The sequence below is a fragment of the Argopecten irradians genome, chromosome 13, assembly GCF_041381155.1.
Source record: "Argopecten irradians isolate NY chromosome 13, Ai_NY, whole genome shotgun sequence".
In the NCBI taxonomy this organism is placed as follows: domain Eukaryota; kingdom Metazoa; phylum Mollusca; class Bivalvia; order Pectinida; family Pectinidae; genus Argopecten; species Argopecten irradians.
The window spans coordinates 24,941,930-24,950,859 of NC_091146.1; the positions used below are offsets into that span (position 1 = coordinate 24,941,930).

Genomic DNA, 8,930 nt, shown 5'->3' on the forward strand with positions numbered 1-8,930 from the left:
TCTGACTTATTCCAGGTGAGGACCGAAGGTCACCTACATCTTCGGCAGATGTTTTAAGATATTGTCTCATGTCTGCTGGATAACTGAAGTTTGTTATCTGATGAACTATTGAAGAAGTTGACAGGAAAGGTGTTTCTTCAAAAACAGTTTGGGTTTCAGAACGTGTTCGGAAATGTTCCTTTAGACTAGAAGAAGGTCTTATTTTTTTCATTAACATCCGATTCGATTGATTGTTTTTGTATGTGTTCTTAGGTGGCAGTTTCGGTGATGTGACCTAGCAAACCTCTTACCACAGACATCACATCGATACGGCTTCTCCCTGTATGTGTCCTAAGGTGTCTATCTCTGCCATGTGACCGAGCAAATCTTTCACCACAAATATCACATTTATACGGCTTCTCTCCTGTATGTGTCCGTCTATCTCTGCCATGTGACCGAGCAAATCTTTCACCACAAACATCACATTTATACGGCTTCTCTCCTGTAACTAAGGTGTCTATCTCTGCCATGTGACCGAGCAAATCTTTCACCACAAAACATCACATTTATACGGCTTCTCTCCTGTATGTGTCCTTAAGTGTGTCTTTAAGTTTTGCGCTTGCCTGAACGTTTTTTCACATACATTACATTTGTAAGGCTTTTCTCCTGTATGTATTCTGCCGTGTGTCTCCAAGTGATAAGAACTACTAAACCCCTTACCACAAATATCACATCTGTAAGGCTTCTCTCCTGTGTGTATCTTGTAGTGTGTATGTAAGGTATTCTTCTCAATAAACCCCTTACCACACACATCACATTTATGCGACTTTGTCGCGTTATGTGTGTTTAAGTGCCTTCGTAGGTCCCCAGAACGGATACATCTCTTACCACATATTTCACATGTGTACGGTTTCTCATCTGTGTGTGTTATGAGGTGGAATTTAAGTGATTGGGTCTTATTAAATCTCTTACCACAGACATCACATTTGTAAGGTTTTTCTTCTGTATGCGTCGTCATGTGTAAATTAAGGCTCGTTTTAACACTAAACCCCTTACCACAATATCACACTTATAAGGTTTCTCTCCTGTATGTTTCCTCTGGTGTCTCTGTAGGTACTGAGTCTGAGCAAAATCTTCACCACAAATATCACATTTATAAGGTTTCTCTCCTGTATGTGTTCTGTGATGTTTATTTAGGTTGCCTATTTCAACAAACCCCTTACCACATACATCACATTTATATGGTTTCTCTCCTGTATGTATCCTGAGATGCTTGTTAAGGTTACCAGTTTGAATAAACCCTTTACCACAGACATCACATTTGTACGGCTTCCCGTCTTTATGTGTCCTGAGATGTATCTTTCGATCGATTGCCTTACTAAACTCCTTACCACATATATGACATCTGTAATGTTTATCTCCGGTGTTTACCGATTCCTGTCCATTCTTTTTATCGTTCTCTTCCATTATGAAATAAATCACAATTCACCAATTGTACCGCTCTGGTCATGGATTACTCTTTTTTGGGTGTCAACATTTTCTGTTCTTTGGAATTCCTTTGGCTTTACAGTAAGCGATACTCAGAGTTCATTTCTCATATCTGGAAAAATGTAATTTGATGAAATCGCACAATTTCCACTAATGACAAGGAGACACAACAATGATATACCGCAGCCTCCCCAAACATCTATCAACGTACTTGTACGTATATTTACATTTCCGTTTTTCACCTTCTCCTATATAACCTTACTAACCGGGCAATCGTTTACACTTGCGTAAACGCAAAGGGGCTGCTGCGCAAGAACACAAAACCGAAACTTCCGCCCTTATGTGAATGCCCATCCAGTAAGGCCAAAATATATGCCATGAATAAGGTTCGATATCAACATCAGTTTGAATGCAATGGAAAAATATGTGTTAATAAAAAAAAAAAGAAAAAAAGAAAACATATGGAATAAATGGATTAAAAACACTAAAGTTATTGTGGAACTAATATTTTATTTACTCCCGGAACTTGACACAATTTCCCGCCAAATTGGAGCCAGCTGTTTCGCGATTCCATCAATTACTCAGCTGTTCCATCAATCGTATAACGTTGAAAAAACAAAGATTTTATTTCACCGGAACACTAAATTCAAATGAAATGGTCGGTCGAAATGTAAATATAAGGAATGTTTTTATTTTTTTTTGTTGTTTACTGGTGTGTAAACTGCATTTTTTGTACAGATATTTCAACATGACGCGCTGACGCGCGTCATTTAAAATATCTGTACAAAAAATTCAGTTTACACACCAGTAAACAACAAAAATAAAAATCATTCCTTAAATATACGTAATATTACGCAATGCGTATTACATATATAATGTTGTAAGACCGTCATTAAAATGACGATTCAGTCTAAAATACATGTACATTAAAATTTACACATACTGTATATCGGAAATAAACTAAGATCTTACGAAAGTTATTTTAGTTTGGTTAACTGTGATCTGTGCTGAGAAATGTCGGTATAGTAAAATTGTCCACATAGTGGTCGACGTCCTTGTATGCCAGAGAACTCCGGACCCTTGACAACGGTGTTTAGCGATCTTTTTCTAGAACTCTGACTTAGTGTGTTTAGGTGCGTGTTCTTGTCTAAAAAAGAGTTTGATCAACTCCACGGTGGTTATATATCGTATTTGTTTAGTTTAAATGACATTGACTCGGGTGTGGGTACAGCGTATATGTTGTACCTACATGTACTTAATCGTATTGCAATACTATTTTAAAATTTCAGTGGTATCAATTGAAATACTTCAAAATGTCGCGGAAATTCTTCAATATGTTTTGCTATATATTTTATAAGGATGTAGAAAAATTACATTGATGCCATAGTTTGCTTCGTGGTTTTTGTTATAGAATTAGCCTGACTGAATTGTCCCTTTAAGGCGGAGGGTACATATCTCACAGGTAAAAATTAACAATTCAAACATATCATGACAATTAGGATGAAGTACAATCTGTATCTATCAGATCAGAGTTAACGTTACTTTTCCTCGTGTGATGTTTGGCAGTACTGCTGACACTTTGAATTGATGTAGAATAACTCTACATAATCAGGAGCGGAAGTCAACATATCATTGATTTAGATACATGTATTTATATATTTTTTTTATTTTTGTTTTAAGCATCAATCATTGAAAGGTTGTTGAAATCTACCGTCCTCGATGACTAATAATTGGTCACCAGAAGTTCGATCGGTAGTATACAGTATATCGACGCGGTGTTTTTTTTTTAATTTCTTATTTTTTATATTAGAAAAAAAAAACCTAGTCAGGAAGATATAAATATTGTTAGAACTGAGCGTTTTTGTTAGAATATGTAACTCTGGGGATGTGGAAGTTGAATACCAGTTTTTTTCAGAGATATTCGCTCAAAACGAATTAAATTATAATATTTGAAAAATTAATCTTTTTAAAAAACAAGCAAATTCGTGGAAATAATACCCCATTTGTCAATTAAAGGCCAATAACTCCGCCAACAAGAGTCCAATGAAATGCGAATCACTTGTCTAATGCCATGAAACGTTTAGAATTTGAACATTCATTTTAATGAATTTCTTTATCCCCACGGTGAGTTCTTCAGGGTGGCGTCCAATGACCATCGTTTTTTTTTTTTTTTTGAATTACCGTGTACACATTGATATCGTATACTTATCAAAGACACTACATTTCTAATATAGAAATTAAGGACCATTCATTTGGTGTTATATTATGTACCATGCACAATGTTAGAATTAAAACAAATATAATGAACGTAGGCTACGCCCTGGGTCATTATCTACATGTAATTCATCAAGGGTGATATTACATTATTAACACATCAACAAAGGTCCATAAATACACCAACACAGTCCCACAATATAATTGATAAATATCGGTACCCGTTTATACTATAAACATGCGATATACAATATATATTGGGATAAAAATATATTCATGATTAGTTTTATGGAGCATAGGAATTTTACGAGGCACTCACCTAAAACCTCCAGTCCAGGCAGCTTGAAACTTACTCACCAGCATACTAAGGTGGTTAAGTGGACAGAATAGAGAACAATGCTTTATCAAACATTTTAGACTGGTATCTCGACTGGCGATCAGGCGGTACATGTATACAAATCACCTGGTCATGGTCAGTCCAGTAAACAAGTGACCACACGGGTTTGACACCGTGAATAAACATTAATTGGCGGCTTACACCTGTCCATCCTCACTCAAAGCTTGACATGGTAATATCTCCTTTGTCATGGTTTGTTTGGATTTGCTTTGGTCACAACCCTTTCAGATAACACTTAATCCCCCGGCATGATTTTAGCCATTCTGGTCTGGTCCCCGGCTGGACACCAGATCTAGACATGGCCGGGCGACACTTTATGTACATTTTATTGTACGAAGTTGTTTTGATACTAGTACATGTAATCAGGTTACGTCAGAGATATGAAGACTGAAGAGTTAGTATTATTTTGACAAAATTATATATGATATCCATGTGATCAAGCTCATGTTAAGATATTGTCTCTAGTTTGAAAGGTTCATGGAAAACACATTTGATTGAAAATTAAATTGAATAAAGGAATTGGGTTGTTACGGCATTGATGCTTCTATCTAAACTATTTTTTTTTATTTCAATACGTTTTTCTCCTGAATTTGAAAATGTATAATTTTTAACTCTGATACTAAAAATCAAAGCTGTTAATTTACTATCTAAACTACTTTTAATTCTTCCCGTTGTCTGTAATCAGCTAGTCTAAGAGTAAAACATATCTATGACATAACATATGTATACGTACTTGTAATGGCATAGATTTATAATAGATAGTTTAGACACATGTAACATCTATATCACGCGTATACAAATGTAATCGACGGGCACGTGATGGCATGCTCCTTCTACAATGTAGGTAATTGACAGACAGAGAATGACGCCATGTTCCTCCTACAATGTATGAAATTGACAGACACGTGATGACATGTTCCTCCTACAATGTATGTAATTGACAGACACGTGATGACATGGTCCCTCTACAATGTATGTAATTGACAGACACGTGATGACATGGTCCCTCTACAATGTATGTAATTGACAGACACGTGATGACATGGTCCCTCTACAATGTATGTAATTGACAGACACGTGATGACATGGTCCCTCTACAATGTATGTAATTGACAGACAGGGGATGACATGTTCCTCCTACAATGTATGTAATTGACAGACAGGGATGACATGTTCCTCCTACAATGTATGTAATTGACAGACAGGGGACGACGCCATGTTCCTCCTACAAGGTATGTAATTAACAGGCACGTGATGACATGGTCCCTCTACGATGTGTGTAATTGACAGACACGTGATGAAATGCTCCTCCTACAATGTATGTTATTGACAAGCACGTGCACGTGATGACATGGTCCCTCTACAATGTATGTGATGTCTAGATCTATCGCTATTGGCTTACACATCACATTGCAGTTGTCCGCTAAACCTGTCTATATTATTATAATTAGCGGACTAGCACTACAGTACATATTAGCGGACTAGCAATATAATATCAGCGGAATAACACTATTTGTACAGTAGTACGCTAATCCCGTCTTTATTATTAGCAGACTAGCACTACAGGTGCGACTTATGTTCAATATAATTCCATGAATCTTAACCTCTCTATATTGACGGCATCACTGTCGATATTCAGTACATCATTATATAGGCTTTTTCTAGTCTATCTGAAATCACTGCAATATATGTGAATTATTTTTTTAACTTACAAATGTACATGCAAACTCATGATACATATATTACTTTGTGTTACATTACACGTATATTGTAAATTATCCAACGATTGTTACTAAATTTACGAGTGATATGATCTCAAACACTCCGTATACGTTCGTATTATACATACCGATGTAACCCGAAATACTCTGGCCCTGACACCAGACTCAGACATTATGACTGATAGATGTATGGTGTAAACCAGACATCTATATGTCATAATATATATTACATGCAGTCTGGTGTCAGGGTCAGAGTATCTCGGGCTAATACAGATATATATATATGTATATTATGAAAAAAGATATAACAAAATAATTTCAATATGATATTGATAACTTCCCGAGATTACCCATCGGTTTATTTAATACTGTATTATTTTTTAATTGTTCTCTCTCTCTTTTTGAATTCACTATACGCGCTTTCACTGTATATCTACTGAAAGTATATACGTAAATGATCGAATCCCAGTTAAAACGGCCCCTCTGTAAAAATGGCTCCAATCAGAACGGCCCCACTGCAATAACGGCCCGAGTCAAAACGGCCCCGTTCCAAAACGAGGGAATTTATGTTTATTTCAACTATATATTCAGTGTTCATTTTGTTTATTTTTTTACTTTTGAAGAGTTTATATATATTCTTGTACATACAATAACGATAGGAATATACGGCACTAATTATTCTGCAACCCTTTTAACACTAAAATCATATGGTTTTATGTTCATTACTCTAATGATTTTATGAGTTCAATAAAATTGTTTGATTTCTTTGATAATTTTTCTGCAAATGCGTAATAATACATGGGCTTTTCATTTTGTGCATTACATGAGTAGCCTGATCTGATCTGCTTATCTGATTAAAATACACATCACCAATATTATAAGCTGATTAGTTATAAACAGTTTCAGGTATAAGTATAGCTAGTGTGCATCGTCTACAATGCATCTAGGTTGTATGCACATGTAGTACTGTGCATTTTGGAATAACATATTATGTATGTGCTTTTATATTGGGCTTGGCTTTTTTTGTAGTCTTCAAAAGAATTATTTTCCGTGCCTGTGATTGGTTCAGAAATTGTTACTCTGAGCTGCATTCAGTTTACTATGAGATACATCTAGTATAAGGGTGTAGAGATCGTATATGATTGGAAACCTTGGAGTATCAAGGATGGACCACCGATGAGTGCCACTTACCTTGGTTTTTTCAACAAATGAATAATTTATCATATCTTGAAAAGACCAAGGTACATTGTGTAAGTTACAGTGACGCCTCCCAGTGGTAATGTTTCTGTAAGTAGTCTGAATCGGAGATGAATTGGCCCGATACCAAACAATGTCAGCGAAAGTTTTGATATAGCAGTGTGCTCTGGCCAAACATTTGTCGAACATGGCCGATGATAAGCCAGACTGGAAGAAGACGATTTCCCATTTCCGAGGTTAAAATTGATGGATGGATGGTACAAAAAACAACAACAACATCATAGCCAAGTCAAAAAGGGAGCTGCATTAATTTCGCTGAAACGAACATACATGAAGCAGAAGACATGTTTTATGTGTCCAAATCTTGGTGACTCAGTCTCAGTTCCGATGACGGTGTTTCTTGTGATTTGGAGTTTTCGAATTTTCTTGGATTATGTTTAATACATAATTCATTTATAGATGATGAACTATACTAGTGTAATTACATCTCAAGTATTATGTGTTTCTATTAAAATGAACAATTGTTGACTAAGTAAAAAGTTTTAAGTGTTGGTTAACTTACTGTATGAAACGGAAGTAAGGTTTTGGGCGTGTCTACATGCGACATGATAAAGTTTGCTTATACAAAGAAATTTTATATAGAGTACATGGATTTTATAATGTTGTAAAAATATATATTTTTTTTAAATTGGATTTTGCTGGACTCCTGTCCTTGTGATGTTTTGTTTTGTTATTAGATATTTTATTTTGTCACTTCAGTTTTTGTTAATTTCTGTAGATACACGATGGCATGATTGTAACCTGAGTGACAAACATGGTCAAAATAAAGATGACAATCATACAACAACTATTATTGTGAACATTAGTGTACATAGCTTGTGTCATTTTCATTCAAAGATGCTCCATCGCTGACGAATGGCATGTTTTCTCTATCAAAAACAGGAGCAGATGAATAAGTATTTTCCTGAAGTGACAAAAGTTACCTACTTTACATTGAAAAGTTTGAACTTCTTATTTTGATTTAGGAAAACAATATTAAAAACGATTAATTGCATCCCTGAAAAAATCCATGGCACTGTGCCCTATTTGTTAATAAGTAATGATTGTGCATGCACCAAAAGCAAAATATTTGTCATTAGCTCACATGGTCCGAAGAACCGAGGTGAGCTTATTTATGGGATACCATTGTCCGTCGTCCGTCGTCCGTCCGTCCGTCCGTCCGTCCGTCCGTCCGTCCGTCAACAATCGATTTCTTCTCCATAACCGCTGGTCGGATTTCAACAAAATTTGACTGATGCATCCTTATGGGCTACTAACTGAAAATTGTACAAATGGTGGGGCTGACCCCAAAGGGGCCTGAAAGGCGGGGTCAAAGGGGGTCAATTTGGCTATTTCTTTATAAATTACTTCTTCTCTGCAACTAAGCATGGGATAGCACCCATAATGTAATGGTAGCATCCTTATAGGGTGGGGATTCAAAATTGTACAAATGATAGGGCTGACATCCCAGGGGCCCGAGGGCCGGGGTCAAAAGTAGTCAATTTGACTATTTCCATATAAACGACTTCTTGTCGGAAACTGAACAGGATTACGCTCATAATGCAATGGTAGCATTCTTACAGAGTGGGGATTCAAAATTATACAAATGATGAGGCTAACGCCCCTCCCCTGGGGGCCTGATAGTCTGGGTCAAAAGGGGTCAATTTGGCTATTTCCATATAAACGACTTCTTGTCGGAAACTGAACAGGATTACGCTCATAATGCAATGGTAGCATTCTTACAGAGTGGGGATTCAAAATTATACAAATGATGGGGCTAACGTCCCTCCCCTGGGGGCCTGAGAGTCTGGGTCAAAAGCGGTCAATTTGGCTATTTCCATATAAACGACTTCTTCTCTGCAACTAAGCATGGGGGAGCACTCATAATGCAATGG

At 36.4% G+C, this 8,930-nt stretch overlaps 1 pseudogene; it reads right to left on the minus strand.

The window, feature by feature from the left end:
• Window positions 1–493: 493 nt before the first annotated feature.
• On the minus strand, window positions 494–1,575 carry LOC138305743 (zinc finger protein 235-like; annotated as a pseudogene).
• Between the last annotated feature and the right edge of the window lie 7,355 nt (window positions 1,576–8,930).